At 52.2% G+C, this 20,990-nt stretch overlaps 1 long non-coding RNA gene across 2 annotated transcripts; it reads left to right on the top strand.

Moving 5' to 3' along the window:
• The first annotated feature begins 11,824 nt into the window (after nt 1-11,824).
• LOC116794428 lies at nt 11,825-14,257 on the top strand. Of its 2 annotated transcripts, none has more exons than XR_004359794.1 (3): nt 11,825-11,950; nt 12,780-12,900; nt 13,890-14,257. It is a non-coding gene; the product is annotated as an uncharacterized LOC116794428 (long non-coding RNA). The 2 variants fall into 2 exon arrangements; XR_004359793.1 differs by having other exon boundaries at nt 12,780-13,032.
• Nucleotides 14,258-20,990: the final 6,733 nt, after the last annotated feature.

The raw sequence follows: 20,990 nt of genomic DNA, 5'->3' as shown, positions 1-20,990 counted from the left end.
AAAAAGCAGTTTCTCGGTGTGAGCAGCCACTGCAGCAGAATTAATGGCTCTCCAGCCTGAACAGCCTGTGCAGGAATGACAACGTTCCCGTGGCCAGAGCAGGGCCCTTGGGAAACACCCCAGGCTCCTCTCAGCACAGGGTGCACCGTGCACAGCATAATTCCAACAGCTTTATTCCAACCTCATGGATGGTATCCCCAGTCCTGGACACTCCCATCCCTGCCCACACACACATCCCCTGTGCTTTCCCCCCTGGACAGACACACCAGTCCTGTCCAGTCCTCTTTGGAAACGGAGCTGGGGAAGGGGCTGGAGCAGCAGGAGCAGCTCAGGGAGCTGGGGGGGCTCAGCCTGGAGAAAAGGAGGCTCAGGAGGGACCTTCTGGCTCTGCAACTCCCTGACAGGAGGGGGGAGCCGGGGGGGGTCGGGCTCTGCTCCCAGGGAACAAGGGACAGGAGGAGAGGGAACGGCCTCCAGCTGTGCCAGGGGAGGGTCAGGTTGGACATCAGGAGGAATTTCTGCCTGGAAAGGGTGGTCAGGCACTGGCAGGGGCTGCCCAGGGAGGTGTTGGAGTCCCCAGTCCTGGAGGTGCCCGAGGAAGGCCTGGCCATGGCACTGAGTGCTCTGGGCTGGGGGACAAGGTGGGGATGGGGCACAGGGGAGACTCGATGGGCTGAGAGGGCTTCTCTAACCTTAATGGTTCTATAATTCTGTCCCAAAACCCCCACACAACCCCAAGTGTCCCCAGGGAGCATCTCCACCAGCTTTGTCAGCTTTTGTTCTACCTTCAACTACTACCATGGGCAGAATGAGAGAAACTCATTTTTTAATCCCAGTTCCTCATGTCTCTGCTTCAATAGAAGGACTGTGGGGTGTGGTGTGATCAGAGCAGGTTTTCTGGGCAGTTTTTGATCCCAATACAAGGTCAGCATGATCTCTGTGTCTCATTGTTAGAACACAAATGCAACTTCTCTCCTTCTCTGGATGCCTTGAGTTCTCCTACGAAAAGATAAGGCAAAAAGCAGGGATCAGAAATGGAGTTGCTAAAGGAAATGCAGCATTTCCAATAAATGGGCAATCTTGAGGTCAAAGAGAATCATAAAACCACAGAATGGTTTGTGTTGGAAGGGATCTTAAAGCCCATCTCCTTCCATCCCCCTACCATGGGCAGGGACACCTTCCACTAGCCCAGGTTGCTCCAAGCCCCATCCAACCTGGCCTTGGACACTTCCAGGGGCAGCCACAGCTTCTCTGGGCCTCCCCAAACTCACAGGGAAGAATTTCTTCCCAACGTCCCATCTAACCCTGCCCTCTGGCAGTTTGAAGCTATTCCCCCTTGTCCTGTCCCTCCAGTTCCCAATGCAGAGATCCCCCGGCTTCCTTGGAGCCCCTTCAGGCACTGGGAAGTGCTCTCTGAGGTCTCCACACAACCTTCTCTTCTCCAGGCTGAGCAGCCCCAGCTCCCTCAGCCTGTCTCCATAGGGGAGGTGCTCCAGTCATCTCAGCAACTCCGTGTCCAAGCTGCCAACTCTTTCTAATGGGTTGCTCCAAAGTGCAGATTCATCCTTGGGACTGCTGAAGTTTTAAGGTTTTAATGTTTTTTCTGCCCATGGAAGGCTCCAGTGTGGAGGTGCCAAAGCTCTTGAGGATTCTGAGGTACCTGACAAAGGCAAATGCCCGAGAGATCCTCCTGGCACTGGGGTGGGCCACGTGGAGATGAGGATGGCAGTCCCTTGAGACAACAAAGACATGGATGGCACCTGAGATAAGCCAGTTCCAAAGGCAAGGTGTTCTCCTGAATAGGCTGTAATTCCCCATGTGAGGGTGGGGAGGCCCTGGCACAGGTTGCCCAGAGAAGCTGTGGCTGCCCCTGGATCCCTGGAAGTGTCCAAGGCCAGGTTGGACGGGGCTTGGAGCAGACTGGGCTAGTGGGAGGTGTCCCTGCCCATGGTAGGGGGTGGGACTGGATGATCTCTAAGGTCCCTTCCAAGCAGCTCCTCATCCCTGAGAACCCCTCCCCTCCAGCAGCACGTCCTCTCCCAGGGCCCAGCTCCCTCTCTGAGCAGCACACAGACAGTGTCCTCCCCTAACTGGGTTATAGGAGATTGGATTAGCAATTTCTGAGTTAGTAAAAGTCTAAGAATGGAAGATAAAACAAAGTGTGACAGGCTAAGCAGCCCCTGTCACTGGGGATTGATCACAGTGCTAATAGCCAGCGACAGCCACACATTAATAACACAATAACCCAGCTTGGGATATTGGCACTATCACAACCCTTTAACCTGGCAATAACTCATTGGGAAAATGCTAACAATGTCATAGCCAACATGTCTGCACTGCTTCCCTCCCCCTCCAGCTGCCGGGCAGTGGGAATTCCAGGGGGTCACGGGCTCTGCCCCCCCTGTGGGTACCAGGGCCCACCCACAGAACCCCCTGCCTGGGCAGGGATGGGGCATCACGGTGTCATTTAGAGGGGTGTTGGTCAGGGACAGATGTGCAGGGGTGATCCTTTACTGGTGACAGGAGGGCAGGGAATAGGGAAGAACTGGGCTGTAGGTGCTGGTGGAGTCGGAGTGTGGGACTGAGCTCAAACTCAGAGCAGTCAGCAGATCGCAGAATCACAGGGAGGTGGAAGGGACCCACAAGGATCATCAAGTCCAGCTCTTAGTGAAGGCAGGGTTAACTGAACAACAAGTAATTTGGGGGTAAATTTTTGAATTTTTAAAAAATATGCTGAATTTTAGTGACACAAACCATTCCAAATTTCCCTTAGAAGCCTCCTGCTTCCACTTCAGACTGAGGTGGGAGAAGAGACACTGAGGAAATTACAAAAAAAAACCATCAGGCTTGCTTAGAAAATGGAAAATGGAATTAAAGACCGAGGTTTTTTAAAAACATAACTCAAAATTGGGGGGGGGGGGGGGAAGAAGCAAAGCCTGTCTTAAGGCAGAGAACGCCTCCTTGTTTACAAAGGCATTTCTGGAGGCTGCTCAGTGTCAGGAGCACGGGGAGGGAGGAGAGATGGAAAAATATCACTGCTGTTTCTCCACCCCCGACCACGAGCAGCGAGAGGCATTTCCCTCCCTCGGCTGGAGCCCAGGATCTGCTCTGGCACCCACCCAGCACTTCCATCTCTTGGATGTGCTCGGCAGAGCAACACCGGGAGAAACCGATTTCCAGGGGATTCAAAGGTCGGCAAATCCCGAGTGCCGGGACTGCGGCACCAGGAGACACCTCTGCAGAGGAGCCCTTCCCTGCCAGGGCCCAGCCACTGCCCCTGCACCCACCAGGCAGCTGGGCATGTACTCAGGGCTGGTCTACCAGCACCTCGTGGAGCAAGAGCCCCAGGATAGGTGTGGTTCCTGTAAAATCCTGTTGCTGCCCCAGTTCAGCCAGGTCAGGGATTTGGGATTGCCTGTGGCTGGTTACACCCATGGGCTGCGTGGGGCAATCCCCAGGTCATCCTTTCCAGCAGACCCAGCTGGTTTTGGCTCAGACACCCCTGGGAATGCCCGTGTGTGCCAGTGCAGCCCAGACATGGAGGAGGAGATGCTCTGTGGAATGGGACCCTGCTCCTTCTCTGGCAAGGAGGAGTGTTCCTCCATTCCCAGGGCTCCCTGCAGCCCCTCAGCCCTGCCAGCTCCCAGGCAGATGAACCTGCTCCTGCTGTGTCCAGCAATCCATTTGCAGGGCCCAGAACCCCCCAGCTGTCACACGGAGCATTAGTTCCCAGCATGGATTGCTCTGCTCCACCTCCCCATCCACGGCTGCTCCAGCCCTCCTTTGGAGTCACGACCACTTGTTGCCCAGAGCAACAAGTCAGGGGGAAATAAGAGCAAAATTTGGGGTGTGTGGGGTGATATCTAGGGGTGCACTACCACCCCTCCCAACCACAGCTCCTCTCACCAGCAGAGGAGAGAGGCAACATTCCCTCCTTCCCGAGGGGCTCCTGCCCATGCAGTGCCAGCTCTCCCCATCTCTTTGGGGCAGAAGGCAGACCTAAAAAAAAAAAAAAACGACAAGAAAAAAAAGGTGGAAATGCAATCTGGCTTTGAAGGATTCCCTGACTAATTAGTTTCGGAGGCCAGGCTGGCTGAGATCGGCTGAGATCAGCCAGCCTTGCCTGCAATTACTCTGAGGAGAAAGAACCCCTCGGAGATTTGCTGCCAAACGGGGGCATTTCCCCGGGAAGTGAGGACTGGAAAGGTGTTTGGGAGACAGGACAGCCCAATGATCCCGTTGTCCAGCTGTTTTTCCCTCCAAGGGTGCCCCAGCGAGGGGTTTGCTGCAGTGTAACCGTGCTGCATGTGAGCGACACGCATCGCCAGTGAAAAAGGGAGGGCTCAGCTTGTTTGGCTTAATTAGAATAATGAAGCTGTGAGTCTAATAGGAGGAGGTTGGGAGTGCTGAGGCTGTAATTGGCAGAGATTGGGAAGCGTGAGGCTGTCGGCTGGCAGCCATATGGAAGCAGCAAAGTGAGGGTAGTGAGTGACAGCCCGAACCTGTGGCGCTCTCATTAATTCCAACAGCAGAGCCGTGATTGATGTGTCAGCTCCCTGCTGCTCCGCGATTCGGGCGGCTGATTCCACCTCACTTCTGCCGCTCCTGCTGCAGCCCGGGCTGGGGAAGGGAAACGTGGAGAAGGGGATGAGGGCAGGAAAACGCAGAAAGGAGGGAAAGAGCAGGAGAGGAGAAATAAGGAGAAAGGTTCTGAGGCGAGATGGATGTTAAAATCTGGGCATTGATGTCTGCCAGATCTGGTCAGCCCCAAAGACAGGCTTCAATTTAAGGCTATCAATCCAGATTCAGGTTTTCCTGATTCAGGAATTCCTGATTCAGGGTTCACTCCGTGTTGGAATAACAAGTGCTTCAGAGCCCCCAAGACCTGGCTCTGTTCCTGCTTGTGCTCCTGGATGTTTTTCCAGGAAAACTGGCAGGGCCAGGTTTTCCTCCTTGGCCCCTCTGCCTGCACGGCAGGATGAGCTGTTCCATCCTCACGTTCTTGTGCTCCTGCTGAGGCAGCCCCTGACCCACAGACACCCGAGGGCACAGACCAGCAGCTCCCCAGCATCCCCAGTCCAGGCTGAGAGTGCCCAACTGCTGTGTCTGAGGTGTGGGGACCTACAGATCCACCAGGAGCTTGCTGGTAGAGTCCTAAATTTGAGGCAGGAGAGACTCTCCCTCTCTCCCACCACAAGGAGGGTGGGAACAGCCCTTTCAAGATTCACCCTGAGATGCGATAACGCTGTTCAGAGCCCCTTCCTTGTATCACCCCAAAGCTTCTGACACAATCCTGGCAGAGTTATGGCACTGCCAGAGCAATTCCACATGGAACCAGTTGAGCAGATTTAGCTGCTTAATCTTTCTGCAGTTTCTGGTCTGTGAACACCAGCCTGGGCAGTCCCTTCTGAACTGGAGCGATTACCCATCACTGGGCAGGGGGCGGTTATGTACAAACCCTGTGTAATTTCTTTTCTCTCTGGCCCAGTAATTTTGAATCTTTTCCATTGGAACAGCTAATTATTGTAGTTCTCCACAGGCCAGGTTTAATAGCCTAAATGTCCTTTTACCTCTCTTGAGGGAAGGGAAAATGTCTGGGCAGATCCACCTCAGAGCTGTGACTAAATGAGTGTCTCAGCACATCACACAACCAGTTTTCCTTCATGGAGTAAGTCATAACCACAGGAGGCTGTGGGACAGAAGGGCAGGAGAGTCCTGTCTGTGTCACCACGATCTGATGCTTCACCCAGCATTGCCTCCCTGCAGGAATCAAGACTTCTCCTCCCTCCCTCTGAGGGAACAGCTGCCCATGAAGGGGAACGGGGGATAAACTGCCGAGATGAGAACTCATTTGGGGAAGGCTATCAAGGCTCATTTGTTTTGCCCCGTTGCCTTCGTGAAGGAACATGTAAAATGAAGTATTAGTGTGTGGAGAGCAAAACTTCAGCTTTACCCTCTCCGTAGTCCCAGCTGGGGAGGAGCCCAGGTGATGCCTCACTCCAGGGCTAGCTCCTACACACTGCAAAGCTAATGGGGAAAAATGGGTTGTCTTATTCTCTGCCAGCTCCTCTGAAAGCACAGGGCCACTCCACTAATTTGAGGAAGCAAGAAAAGCAAGACGGAGAAGGAAAAATTGGTTTTGATTGCAGAACTTGAGCCGTGGAGTTCCTGCAGCAGAGGAAGAAGTAACAGTCAGAGTAGCCAGAAGCTTTGTATCCAGTACAGTCATTTTTTATAGTGGGTATTCACGATGAAGACCATTAGGTAAAGTACCTCAGAATAACTCTCATTTGCAGACTACATGGTGAGGAGGTGGTTTCTCAGCAACTGGTACCTCCCACACAGCGGCTGCGACTTTTCCTGGAGTAGGATGAGGCTTCTGCTCCTGAGGATGCTGAGATGTGTTCCATGCAGCTCTGCTCCGGGCTGGGTGGCTTTTTCAGTGTCCCTGTCATATCTGGACATGCCAAATGTCAAGGGCCACGATGGAACTGAAGGAAAGGCCTTCTGCCTGCACAGAAAAGGTGCCAGGCTGACCTTGCCTCCCTCAGGCAGTGCCTGTGGGGAGCCAAAAAGGCAGGAAACTCCTGGGTGAGTTTGGGTCCACCAAACTGTTCTGCAGTCAGGTTGATCCTCAAAGAGTGGGTTTTCTAACTTCACCTCCAAGCCAGGGAGAACAGTGTCCCAAGCTGCTCTCCCAGTGCTGTGCAGTTATCAGGGCAGCTCTGACCCTGTTCCTCTTGGAATGTCAGTGCAATGTTTGCAGAGTGTTCAACCCAACCCTGGGTGACTCCTGTGGGGACTGGCACCTGAGCTGGGCCATCAGCCCACAGCTGGCTCTGCTCCCACCTGCCAGAGGCCAGGCTGTCCCACAGCTTTTCCCTGTGCTCTGATGCTGCTCCCAGAGCGTTTGGCCCAGAAAGCAGCACCAGGCTTGGCTGATCCAGGGCAGAGCCAGGCACACCTTCAGATCCCCACTGGGAGCTTCAGGTTGGTGACTCAGGAGTTGCTGGGGTCCTCAGGCCAAGTGAAAGTATGGCATGAATCCCAGGGCTAAGCAGCTCCAGCAGAAAGCAGCACTGATCCTGGACAGCAGCTTTGCTTTGGAAGAGCAGCAAAGAAATTAATTAGAAGTATGTGCCAGCAGCCAAACACAGCAGCTCTGTCAGCTTTTCCCACACATTTCCCTTCCTACAGGTGTTTCCAGGGGCTGAAATGCAGAACTAAGCCGGCTGAGAGTGTGTGTTGCTGTTTCCAAGGCTCTGTACCCACAGCTCTGCACAGAGTCAGCCTGTCTGTGAGCTACTGCAGCTGAGCAGGTGAGGTGAGTGCTGGTGCTGAGGTCTCTGGAGCTTCACAGGTCCTACATGGGTGGTAGACAGCAGAAGGCAGCATTTGTTGAGTGGTCAAGAGAAGAGAAATAGCTACATGATGGCCCATGATTCGTCCTCTGCGTCCCCCTCAGCGTTTCTAACATTCATGAGTGAGCTGCAGACGGATGTGGAGCTGGGATGTGCATGAAGAGGCAGCTGGTTTGCATTGGCCAAGGCACAGCCTTGCACAGCCAAGGCTCACCAACCACAGCTGGGATGCTCTGAGATCCCTCGGGGGGGGGGGGGGGTCCAGGGCTGGAGAGGATCTAGGGGCTCATGGGCAGGGTGCAAAGAGCCCCTCATGCCTTGTGGCCAACAGAATAATGAGACAGAGGATGAGGATGGGCCCAGCATCCCACGTGCTGACTCAGGGACAAGCCCCATGTGCCTGGTGGTGTCTCCCCATGTGGCTGCAGGCTCAGCATGTGCTAAAGATGAGAGGACACAGCCTCAAGTTGCACCAGGGGAGGGTCAGGTTGATCATCAGGAGAAATTTCTTCATGGAAAGGGTGGTCAGGCCTTGGAAGGGGCTGCCCAGGGAGGTGGTGGAGTCCCCATCCCTGGAGGTGTCCAAGGAAGGCCTGGCTGTGGCACTCAGTGCTCTGGGCTGGGGACAAGGTGGGGGTGGGGCACAGGGGGGACTCCATGGTCTTGGAGGGCTTTTCCAACCTCAGTGATTCTGGGATTCTGTCAGGGTGGCCAGATACCATGGCCTTAGGACCCCTCTGCCTGGTGACAGGACAGGCAGGTGGGAGGCAGCAGGTCCTCAAAACCATTTGCAGAGCTGCCAAATGCCAGTGCTGAGCTGAGCTGGGGGTTTGGCTGTGAGAGAGCTCTGACCTCCCCTTTGCCATCCTGCCTTGCCCTGACACAGGACAGAGGAGCAGCACCTGCAGAGCAGCTGCTGGGACCTGTGTCTCAGCTGGGACCTGTGTTCTGTGACAAGAAAAATGGTGCAGCTTCCCAAACTGCTGGGAGGAGTCCAGATGAATTCCTTGCCCCTGTCCCTACACATCCATGCACCCAAACACTTCCCCTGGCAATCCACTGCCCTCACTCCTGCTCCAAAGAATCCTGTGCCAGAGGTGTCACTGAGCTGCACAGTGCAGAGTACACACACCCTGCAGGCACCTGCATGCAGGGAACAAGCAGAGAAAACAGTGCCAGGAACAACTCACCCTACACAGGCACTGGAACATGGTCAGCAAGGCTGAGGCACCCAGGGATCCTATCCTGGCTCTGGTCCATGGTGCCAAAAGCTGAGGATTCACAGGAATTACCACCTGGCTGTGAGCTGGACCCTCTGAGGGGCATGGAGCAGACTCCAGCCTCGCTGGCCAGGGGCTTTCCAGGCACGTCCAATGGCTGTAGCCAACATCAAGGCTCTGCCATGCTTTGTGTCCCCATTTTAAGTGACAGACACAGATGTACCAGCCTGATCTCCCTGGTCACTATTTCACGTGGATCATTTTCAGCAGTAAAGGTGAGGACCACTTGTAAGAACAACCATGTGTCCTCCTGGCAGAGCTCCCTGGAAAAAAAACATGGCAAATCCCTGCAGGGGCACCACAGTGGTTCTGAGGCTGCCTGATGAAGGGCACCAGAGACCAAGGAAACTTTATTCCTCTTGGTTGACCCTTCTGCCAAATATCACCCACCTATTGTATTTCTCACAAGCACCTTTCTCTGCCAAAATGCCTAAATGCTGCCACCTGATCTAAGTGACCAGGAGAGAGCCTACATTTTCTTTCCTGCAGTACCAGCACGGTGGGCTCATTTTCCATGTTGGCACAAGCAGCACTACTGAACATTGCTTCTCTGTCTCCTTCCCATTTCTTCCCAGCACGGTGTAGTTTCTCCTGCTTTGAGGGCTTCCACACCCAGAGGTTCAGGGCCAACGATACCCTTGCTGTAGCATAACTGAGACACACTGAGAAAAGCTCTGAGGAGGGTCACCATGGGGCCCAGGGCTGCTCAGGGAGTTTAGTTCAGAGCTTCCAGGATGGGCTTGGACAAGAAATCTCCATCCTACTAAACCCAAGCATGATTATGACCAACCATCACCACCTTGCTGGGCCTTCCCCAGCATTTCCTGCAGGCTCAGCATCCCGCAGTGATCCCGCAGAACATCTTTCTGCAAGCATTAAGGCTTTTTTTTCCCACTTTAGAGCTTCCCTCTCCTCAGACTGGGGTTTTATTAACCTCACTCGCTGTGCTGAATATCTTTGTGCTCAGAGCACTGTGCTGCCTGCTCTGCTGGCCCGGGTTGGGGTGGGCTGATGCCGGGGTGAACTCGGGAACGGGGACACACGCCCTGCCGGGAGCTGCCGGCCGATCACACCCAGGCTTAAAGATTTTCCTAATTCAGAATTGGGACTGTTTTGACTGCAAACAAGCCATGTGATGTGGATCTGCTTCTTAATCACATCAGACTCCTCAGGTTTCCGACGTGGAATGCTCATAAGTTCAAAATTCGTGTCTGAAACACATGCTGCTGCATCTTTGTGTGGAAAACATTCCTGTTGGCAAGCTCTGCAGGAGTGCTTATAAAGAACAAATATCAAAGTGTGACAACCACGGCTGATTACAAATAGCAGGAACATTTGCAGAGCACTGCTCTGCAGAGCTGGCCCCACACAAGAGGCTTCTCTGGCTGCCACCAACGTGCAGCCCGGGGGCTCCAGGGGACCATCAGACTCCTGGCATTGGTGCCCATGAGCTGCAGAGCTGCCTCACCAAAGCCAGGAAAAATCACATAAAAGTTGTAAGCAGGGTGGTGAAAATGGATGAAGGATAAATAGGCACCAGCAAATGGAAGCAGAAGGAATGATGCCCCAGGACAGGGATGTCCCTCCTGGCTGCCAGGGCACTGCTGACTCAGGGACAACTGGCACCCAGTAGAACCCCCAGGGCCCTTTCTCAGCACTGCTTTCCAGCCTCTCATTCCCCAGTCTGTACAAACATCCAGGGTTGATCCATCCCAGAGGCAGAATCCAGCACTTCCCCTTGTTGAACTTCATTAGTGGAGAAGCAGAAGAGTTTGGGTCTTGCCGTGGCCTGCACAAAGGCAGAGTGGTGGACATACAGAAGTTATTCTTGTGCTACCTTTTTTAAGCTGGAACAAGGAGTAGGTTAAAGAACCTTTTCCCATCAGTGCTGCAGAACATGCTCTTCCACTCCAGGATGGCAAATCACGCCTCAGAATACCACAACATGTCCCTACAGCCAAACAAACCACCTCATTGTCGTGCTAAGTTTTAATATCTTTGCAAAGTATGATGCCTTGGGTCTTCTATTTGCATCCCCAACAACATGAAGCTGGCCTTCCTCACATCAGTTACAGGATGGTCTCTGGGTTTTATGGGAATCAGGAGGCAGTCCAGAGAACTTCTTCCTGGATGTCACTGCTGAAGTGGTGATGCAGTCAGAGCCCCACAGCCTGCTGGCAGTCAGTGCTCTCAGATATTAAATAAATGTTCGTGGACAATTTTCAGGGTACGCATTGTACCATCTGTCAGAGCAGCACAGGGAGCTTTTAATTACAGTTTGCACTCTGTCTTTAGGCACCTGGATTCATTTTTTCATCCTGTCTATTACTGATGATGATTTGCTAAAAAGTGCTTTACTTCTGTTTTCTGCTCTTCCCTTGCAGCAGCTGGGCCAGAAACGGAGATGGGGAGGTGTCAGAGGTGTGCAGGAGGTGAGGACACTTCTTGCTCAGCCACTTCCCAGTGCGGGGGCAAATCCATGACCATTCCCAGGTTTATCTTTAGAATAATTTTCCTGGAGACTCACTTGCAGAGGGAAAATGGATCACAGCAGCTTCCCAGAGGAAGGAGATCTTGATGGGCTGATCCCCCAGCGTGGGCAGCAGGGCAGGGGGGATTCTGCCCCTCTGCCCCTCAGCTGAGACCCCCCTGCAGAGCTGCTCCAGCCCTGGGGAACAGCACAGGGAGCACATGGAGCTGCTGGAGAGAGTCCAGAGGAGGCACCAAGATGATCAGAGGGATGGAGCAGCTCTGCTGGGAGGAAAGGCTGGGAGAGCTGGGATTGTTCAGCCTGGAGAAGGGAAGCTTTGGTGTGACCTGATTGTGGCCTTCCAGGGCCTGAAGGAGCCGACAGGAAAGATGGAGAGAGACTATTGAGAAGAGCCTGGAGTGACAGGACAAGGGGAAATGACTTCAAACTGCCAGAGGGCAGGGTTAGATGGGATATTGGGAAGAAATTCTTCCCTGTGTGGGTGAGGAGGCCCTGGCCCAGGTTGCCCAGAGGAGCTGTGTCTGCCCCATCCTTGGAAGTGTTTCAGGCCAGGTTGGAGGGGGCTTGGAGCAACCTGGGCTAGTGGAAGGTGTCCCTGCCCATGGCAGGGGGTGGGACTGGATGTTCTTTAAGGTCCCTTCCAACCCAGGCCATTCTATGATTCTATGGCTCTGTGATGTAGAAGGAACTCAGCCCAGTTCCAGTGTTTCCACACATCTGTTGGCAGCCCCTGCAGTAACAACCCCCCTCACTCACTCTCTCCCCACAACCTGGATATTTCAGACCAATTTGCTCTTGTCAGCTCAGCCATGAGACAGGTACTGGTGGAGGTTTGCAGCTCTGTTATTGAAGTTACTGCCTGTGGGTTGTGAGCATCAAGGGATGGCTCTGAAATCATCACTAAGCTGCAGTGAATAATGTCCTCAAGCTGTGCTTGCTGGAGTAGCTGTAATTCCACTCCGGAAAGCAGAACACAGGAATGGCAGAGGTCGGAGAGGACCTGCTGCCTGCATGTTGGGGCCAGGTGGGATTGCATCACCTTCCAGTGACTTCTCCAGTGACAAAGTGCTGCTCTGAATTTTAGCATTCCATACCCACCACTCTCCAGGGCTCACAGAAGGAAGGTGTGGTCTCCTGATGCGCACAGAAAACCCGAATCTATCTTTCAGGGGGGATAAAACAGACACTCAGCCCATTTTCCCAACAAAAAAGTGCCCATGGAACAATAAGGGCACAGACCCAAAAGAGGTGGGAAAACCCAGGCTGCCAGAGATAGCTGCATCCATGATATGGCAGTTTCAATGAGTAATCACTTGCCAATACATATGGTGTTTTGTAGATGTGAAATGTCATGGAACATAACGTACTGATATGTTTAAAAATAAATTGCTGGGATAGCTTAAAAAATAAATGACTGAAGGGAAGGGACTTGTGGTGCATTTTGCTGTGGATTAATTCTGTCGTTCGGTTTGGGTAAAGCTTGATTCAGGTGTCAAACTAAGTATTGACTTAATAAACTGGGGGGGGGTTTGCTTGCTCTCTGAGGAGTACTGGGGAACGAGGTCAGTTTCTTAATTAATTTATGCAAATTGCTGTTTCCTTCTACTCCGTCTAAATGTTAGTGACACCTGTCTTATCTCCTTACAGTTAATTGCATGGCTACAAACAGGGAACCACGCACAGGACTTCAGGAAAGTCACCAGCAGGGACAACGAAACTCTCAAAATGGACCCAGAAGAGCTGCAAAGTGATCATAATAATGATTTAGGTGGGCACACACAGTTTGAAGCATTGATCAAAGCCCTCAGCCCAGTTCAGCATCAGGAGGTGTTACCTGAGGGCACTGGGCTCCCATCACAGATGGAGCAAAGATATCCCTGCAGGAGCCTCGAGCATCAGGGTGAGCTCCTGGCTGACTGTCTCACTGACCTCCCAAATCCAGAGTTTGCCCTGCAAGGGGGTTGGAAGTAGGTGATCTATAAGGTCCCTTGCAGGCCAAACCATTCCACGATTCTGTGACTCTAAGAGTGTCTTCACTGAGCTGCCTGGTCTGGTGGAATGTCCTGCTCACTGCAGGGGGGTTGGATTGGATGTCCTTTAAAGGTCCCTTCTAACCAAACTCTCTTCTGATTCTGTGATTTCTCCATCCATAGAACTGTGCTAGAAACTGAGAGATTAATTAATAGAGAACAAGGAGCTGTGAGATGCTCCCCACCTCTGGAAACAGCTGTTGGGACAGAAGGGCAGGGAGCTGTGGAGATGGGCAGGATGGCACCTGGGTGCTACTGAGGTCACTGCAATAACAGTCACAAGGAAGCTGGAGAGGGATCCTTCATCAGGAACTGCAGTGACAGGACAAGGGGGAATGGCTTCAAACTGGCAGGGAGCAGGGTTAGATTGGATATTGGGAAGAAATTGTTCCCTGTGAGGGTGGGGAGGCCCTGGCACAGGTTGCCCAGAGAAGCTGTGGCTGCCCCTGGATCCCTGGAAGTGTCCAAGGCCAGGTTGGACGGGGCTTGGAGCAACCTGGGCTAGTGGGAGGTGTCCCTGCCCATGGCAGGGGGTGGGACTGGATGGGCTTTAAGTTCCCTTCCAACCCAAACCATTCCATGATTCTATAATTCTATGAAATAGTACAAATTCCTGCCCCACAGGGAGTGAGATAAGGGAAACAGGGACCTACATCTCCAATTATTGCAATGGGAATGATGCACCTAAAATCTTCTGATTTTTCCTTCTCCCATCCCCTATCTACAGGTTATTTGTGGAAGAGCAAGTCTTCAAGATACCCAAAAAAATCACACCTGTGTTCATTTTGCTAGTAACACTCCAAGTAGGTTTTGGTTTTTTTTTAATTTCACAGGGTTTGATTAAGGCACAAGGAAGAAACCCAAGGTGGTACAAAATCCCAGCAAAGGGAAGGGAGGGAGGAGATGTTGGTGCAGCTGCACAGAGCAACCAGCTTGGTCTGAATGCCAGTTTTTGGGGCTTCCTAATGATTTCATCACAGACAGGACAAACTGGATCAGCTGCAAGCTGGGTCCATGCAGATGTACCAGGAAAATTTGCCTGTTTTCCTGGTGGAAGATATTCCAAAACCACTCAGCAAATGGCAAGTGCTTATTTCCAGGATAATTTGTTGCTATTTCCTTTGGATCTTTTGCTTGTTTTGTGAGAGAAAAAAAAATACAAGTTTCATTTAATAAAAAACATCATTGTTTGGGCACAAAACTTCGATGTTCTGCAAAAAAGAAAAAAAAACAACGTACAGATTTTAAAACTGAGTTCTAGGCTGCTTGTTTGGTTTTTGTAGGTTTTATTTTTTTGGTTTTTTGAAGAAAACCTGGTTTTTTCAAAATTCTGAAGCCTCCAGCATTATTTCCAAGAGGTTCTTCATGTTTTATTCCCTTCCTTTTTTTTTTTTTTTATTTCTGTAGGAGAACTGTTTGAAAATTTGGCCAAGGTGAAAAAAAAAATAATCATGAAAGCTGTGTCTGTCATGAAAGTTACTTTTACTGGCAAAATCCAGCTCAGACATGATGACACAACATCCCCTTGGCTGCACAGAAGGGGACCAGCCTCAGCCCAGTGGGAGAGCTGCAGGCAGGGCTGGAGCCTGGGCCATTCCCACCCCTGTGGCACAGCAGGTTTCCTCCCTCTCTGTTGCTTTTTGATGAGTGGTGTAAATAGTGGAGGCACTATTCCCTATGAAAATATTCCATGTTTTTGCAAGTTCACAGAAATTGCAGCATCACAGAATAGGCCAAGTAGGAAGGGACCCACAAGGATCATCCAGTCCAACCCCTGGCCCTGCACAGGCCCATCCCCAAGAGTCACCCCCTGTGCCCCAGAGGATCAGCCAAACCCTCCTGCAGCTCTGGCAGCCTTGGGGCTGTACCCACTGCCCTGGGGAGCCTGGGCAGTGCCCAACCAGCCTCTGGGGGAAGAACCTTTTGCTGAGATCCAACCTGAGCCTGCCCTGACACAGCTCCAGCCATTCCCTGGCTGCTGTCCCTGGTCCCCCCAGAGCAGAGCTCAGTCCCTGCCCCTCCTCTGCCCCTGCCCAGGCAGTTGGAACTGCACTGAGGTCTCTCCTCAGTCTCCTCCTCTGCTCTGGCCAGCCCTGCACACCCCAGACCCCACAGCTGGACTGCACCCCGCTCAGTCCTGAGCAGCCTCCAGCCTGGACGAGCCCGGAGCAGCCTCTGCCCGAGCCCTTCTCCTCTGCTCCAGAGCCGACTCCAGCGGGTTCTCCCAAAATAACTCCCAGTGTGGAGCCACTGGCATCCGAGGAGGAGCCCAGCACAGGCAGGCACCTCAAACAGGGGAGGAAATTTGGTGTTTGAGGGAAGTGTGAGACTGTGGGAAGCGTCTGGAGCGCCGAGGCTCGGCGGCTGGCGCGGCGCGCGCGGTGCCAGCCTGGCAGCCAGCTGCCACCGTCCTTATGGCTCTGCCTACATGCATCCCCTCTGCAGCGATTCCCAAATGTGCAATATCAACATTGCAGTAGCACAGGGCTTTTGCATGTAATTATCCCAAGGTTTATTTGAATAAAAAGCGGGCGGGGAGGGGGAGGCAGAGCCCATCTCTTGCAGATCACGGGGAGTCTGTCAGGGCTCGGGAGCGCCGACAGACAGCGGGAGCACAGACACAGCCATGGCTGTGTTTGCTTTGAAGCGTGCTGCTGAAACATGTTGCCATTGAGATTCCCAAGCCCCACATTTTAAAATATTCATTGCCACAGCCCAGTTTCTCTCCCAAGGAGCAGAAATCCAGGCGGAGACGAGAGTCTATCTGGCATCCCCTTGTGGCTTTGCTTCTCCCTGCTGCGATGGGAGAGCAAGTCACACAAGCAAAGGACACCCCAGACCTTCGTGGACTGGTGCCAGACCTCGTGGAAGAGAAGAGAGTGTCCTCATATCGTTATCTCTTCAATATCTGTAGCCTGGAGTTCTGGGATAAGGGATCAATAATGATGAATCCATAATAAAGGCTCTGGAAGGAGTAACCGTAGTCTTACTAAGAAATGCAAGGAGGAGAAGTAGCAGTTTGGGTAAACTCCTCTAGTGACACCCTCAGAGCCACCTGGACACCACTAGAGATGTCCAGTGTGCTGTGTCCAGGGGCAGGATGGACACACGGGTGCAGCTTTCCAGCACAGGCCATAGATCTGCTCTTCCTGAGGTCAGGAGCTCCAACTCTCTGCATGCTCTGCTTGTCTTGTGGGATCTCATCCAGTGCCTCGCTTGCTGCTGCCACCCAGAGATGTCACAAGTGGCCTTAAGTAAGAAAAACACACACTCTCTCATGACCTACAACGGTACCAGTCAAGTTTTATTGTCCCAGAGATTCCCCCGAGGTCCTGCTCACAATGACCACATTTTGGAAGGACTCAAAGTGCAGAGCATCTCCCCAAGGCAACTGCAGCTGCTTCAAAATGACCTGGTTTGGGGGCAGGGGTCCTGTTTCAAAGAGCCCAAGCACTTTGCTGCGTGTGCAGGGACCAATTCAGCAGCAGCCCCATGAAAAGGCTCGGATCAGGAGGTGCCCCAGGGCTTCAAACTGTGTCTGCAAATTGCCAAGTGCAGATGTTCTTTGCACACAGTTCTCCCAGCAACCTGCAGACCAAACCATCATTTTTTGTGGGTCAAATTTCATTAAGGAGGGCCGGATGCTTGGAAGACATTTACCATTTGTCTCTGGTTATTGTCCTGGTGATTTACATAATGGATTAGTACAGATTAGCCCAGCGTTTGGAGAGGCCCTGGGTTGCTTTGCATGCACCATAGGCAAAGGATTGAGGCTGTAAATGGGATGATCTAATAACAAGCATAATTGCTGTTTTATAGACTATAAGTACTGCCACGTCAGTAGCTCGTCTAACTCTACAGTGAGGCCATTGTACAAACCTAAATCCCCCAGTCACCAAACAGCTCTTCAGAGGCTCCTCCGAGCTCCAGCTCCAGCAAGTGGCCTCACAATGCCTTGGATGCACAGGGGACACTGAACACCTGCACTGTGAGCCACCAGCAGCAAATTAATTGATCCAATCCTTTAAAGCTTCTAGGCTGAGCATCAGGAGATACAGGGCTCCCTTGGTGCAAATATTTCTGCTTTCCCAATGCCCAGAGAGGGGGAAACTGAGGCAGGAACACAGTTTCCTTTTGCACAGGGGATGGGGGGGGTTCTCTTTATCCTCCCCTGATCTCAGTGCTTTTATCTTTGATTCTCTTGAGGGTAAATTCAGGGTTCAACAATTTCTCTCAGGTATTTTGCAGTGCTCTGGAGCAAGCCAACCCCACACTGTTAATATTACAAAGCTGTTGAGAGAAGGAGACGTCGGCAATTGCGACAGCACTTTTGAATCATTCATAATTTTGCACAGGGGCAACTTCTGTAGGTGTCTCGTTTCCTCTATGTTCATAATGTTTTAGGGCTAAAAATAACAAGGAATTGCTGTTCAAAGTGTAAACGAGGAACCAGAATTGCCAAGGAACCCGAGAGTCAAACAGTAGTGGGGACATCAGAGCTTTCCAGAGCCGCAGCCACAAACCCAATTAATCCTGGCTTAGGCAGGATGAAAATGTGCAGCTGCAGAGATTCACAGCCAGTGCTCAGGAACAGCTTCAGCTTCCTCATATGCAGATTAGCAGGGGAAATTTTGGGGTGAAAATTAGTTTGAGCTCATTTGTGACCACAAACAGTGAAAAGCTGTGGCCACTGGAGTGCCTGGATTGCATCTCTCTGGAATTTTGATGGAAAAGTGATGCTTTGGGACATCAGAGTTGCCCCCATTGCCTGGGCCAAAATACTGAAGGAGTTTTAAGCTGTTACTGTTCTTGGAACCCCTCTTGCAGGTGGGCTTTGGTTTCTTTGCTGGGGCTGCCTGGGCTTGGCCATGGAGCCATCCAGCCGGGGTTGGGGATGGGAACCAAGGCTGCAGGAGGAGCAGGGCCATTGCTTCCTCAGAGGCACCAAAGCTTTGGGAAATCACAGGTAAAGCAGCCTGGAGAGCTGGAAGTGGGGTAAACCCTCGTGGTTGCCCAGGAGAGTGTGTGCTGGGCTGATCCCCCAGCATGGGCAGCAGGACAGGGGGGATTCTGCCCCTCTGCCCCTCAGCTGAGACCCCCCTGCAGAGCTGCTCCAGCCCTGGGGAACAGCACAGGGAGCACATGGAGCTGCTGGAGAGAGTCCAGAGGAGGCACCAAGATGGTCAGAGGGATGGAGCAGCTCTGCTGTGGGGAAAGGCTGGGAGAGCTGGGATTGTTCAACCTGGAGAAGAGAAGCTTTGGTGTGACCTGATTGTGGCCTTCCAGGGCCTGAAGGAGCCGACAGGAAAGATGGAGAGAGACTATTGAGAAGGGCCTGGAGTGACAGGACAGGGGGAATGGCTTCAAACTGCCAGAGGACAGGGTTAGATGGGATATTGGGAAGGAATTTTTCCCTGTGAGGGTGGGGAGACCCTGGCACAGGTTGCCCAGAGAAGCTGTGGCTGCCTCTGGATCCCTGGAAGTGTCCAAGGCCAGGTTGGAGGGGGCTTGGAGCAACCTGGGCTGGTGGAAGGTGTCCCAGCCCATGGCAGGGGTGGAACCATTCTGTGATTCTGTAACAGGGCACAGGGCTGACAATCCTGCACTAAGGATGCTTTAAAATACCCACAAGCTGAGCAGAGAATGGTCAACAGCCTCTTGGAGCCGTGGACAGGGCATCTGCAGGGGGGCATCAGCACATCCCCCTTGCTCAGGGTACCGAGAGGAGCTGAGGTGGTTTGGGGAGGCAACCCCCTCAATAACCAGTGCCTATCACTGGTCTCCCTCTTCCCACTGTCCCCAGTCACCAGGAAGGGACACCTGATTCAAACCCAGCTCCATCCCGTGGTTCTCCTTGAAGTTCCTTCTGCTGGTTGCTCTGTGCTGGGCTGAGCCACAGACATGCCCTCACCCTTCCAGCTGCTCTGGCTGGATCACAAACACCAGTTGACCCACCCAACTGGTAGAGCTGTTGACCTAAAGCAAAGGCCTTGGTCTTGGGATGAGCTCAGCTTCCTTTACAACAGGTCCCTGCTCATATTCTCCCTGCATTTCCCAAGCACAATGCCTTGCCCACCTCCCCCGAGCCCTCCCCCATCCCTGGGGTCTGCTGAAGTTCCTGCCTAATGATTTCTGTGCTGAGCCCTCCTCTGAGCCAGAGGGATGAGAAGAATTCACATCCTGGAAGTTTCAGCCTCTTATTTCAGAATTAATTTTGCAAGCTCCTCCTTGGACCGAGCTCTCTGTGGGCTCAGGCATAACAGGGCCAGCGAGAGGGGAAAGTCATGTTGCTGGTTAAATCTCCAAAGCAAAAATAATCCATTTTAATGAAGGTTCACAATCTGCAATGAATGTGAAACAATGTTGTCAGCTAAGCTGTTGCATTATTCACTTTTATTTGTACAAGGTCCTTCCATTAATATTTGACTACAAGAGAATGCAATTAAAAATTTTCTACTTGAATAAACCTCTCACCACTGTGTTAGTTAAAGGATAAGAACCTTTTACATCGGTGTAGAAGAGAGTTTAGCACACTGGCTCTCTGCACGGGGGTCACACACCAGCTCTTTTAGCTCCCCACACCCCCATATTTTGTTCTCTATTTCCATTTCTTCCCTTCGATCCTCACCCCAAATCAGCTCCTCTGGGCTTCGCTGCTCCCCCTCCCTGTCATTTGGAGAATCCCAAAGCAATCATTTCCTTCAGAGCAGAGCCAAAACAAGCAGGGAAACGGGGGGGAGGTTGTGCAGGCAGGTGGGAAGCCCCACAGTCCACAATTCCCAGCATTTGCACAAAATTAATGGCAAGGCTGTGACAGAGCCCCACTTTGGCAGAAGGAAGTGAGGCTTTGCATCCCTGTTCATGGGTGTTCGCTGGCAGGGAGAGATGATTTATTATTTAAATTTTTGCACGCATGGATGGGCACTGAATTACTTGTAATCTCCCAGGAAGGGAGGAAAAAACCTTCTAGGATCGTGGAAGAGAGTTCAGAGGAGCCACGAGCTCAGCTGGCAGAGCCATCACAGAAGGGAAGGCGTTGGGAACAAGGGAAAGGGGGATGAGATGCAAAGCGGGGGGTGGCTGGATAAACACTGTGCACTATTCCCCTTTCCAGAGCATCCAAGAACAAAGAGTGTTTGGTGAAAATAAAGAAAGAGGGATTCAGGGATTTGTGATGTGCAATGAGGAGATGAACATTTTATCCTGTCCTGATTCACCTCCCAGAGCCTCTGACATCCAGCCTGTGACTGTTGCTGTCGGGAAAAGCAGTTGATGGCACAAGGGAAGTTTGCCCGTGGTTTAGAAGAAAGGAAGGAAGAGCTGGATGAGGTAAAAGAGAAAGCATGTGTGCATGTGTAGGAGAGGAGCCTCTGGCCTCAGAAAGTGAAGTCTCTAACATTAAGTAGAATTTTGGAGCTGGGGATTTTGGGGTAGAAATTTGAAGCCAAAAAGGTCAAACTCGGTGGCAGGGAGACGGTGAGGTGGCCAATGTGTTAGATCACATGCAGAAGTGTCTCCAGGACCAGGTGAATAACAGGCACTTGGAGAGTGGCTTTTAGAGGAAAAGGACCCTCAAGAGAGGTTTCACAGCCCCACTGATCTCCAGATAAGCAGAGGAGAAAACAGAAATGACTGTGGGGAGTGGGTGCTCTGGCTCAGCAGGTCCAGCGCCCTGTAGATCCCCTTTGCTTTTTGGTTGAAGATCTTCTGGAGCACACAGTGGTCACCCAGCTGTTCTCAGAGGTGCTGTATAACCCCATCACACACCAAAACCTCACTGTGGGAAATTCATCCACTCACCATTAACCACCCCCAGGAACATTTGTGT

The sequence above is a fragment of the Chiroxiphia lanceolata genome, chromosome 15 (genome assembly GCF_009829145.1).
Source record: "Chiroxiphia lanceolata isolate bChiLan1 chromosome 15, bChiLan1.pri, whole genome shotgun sequence".
Lineage (NCBI taxonomy): Eukaryota > Metazoa > Chordata > Aves > Passeriformes > Pipridae > Chiroxiphia > Chiroxiphia lanceolata.
The sequence above is the reverse complement of the archived record's forward strand: the minus strand, read 5'-3'. Positions and strand labels throughout refer to the sequence as shown.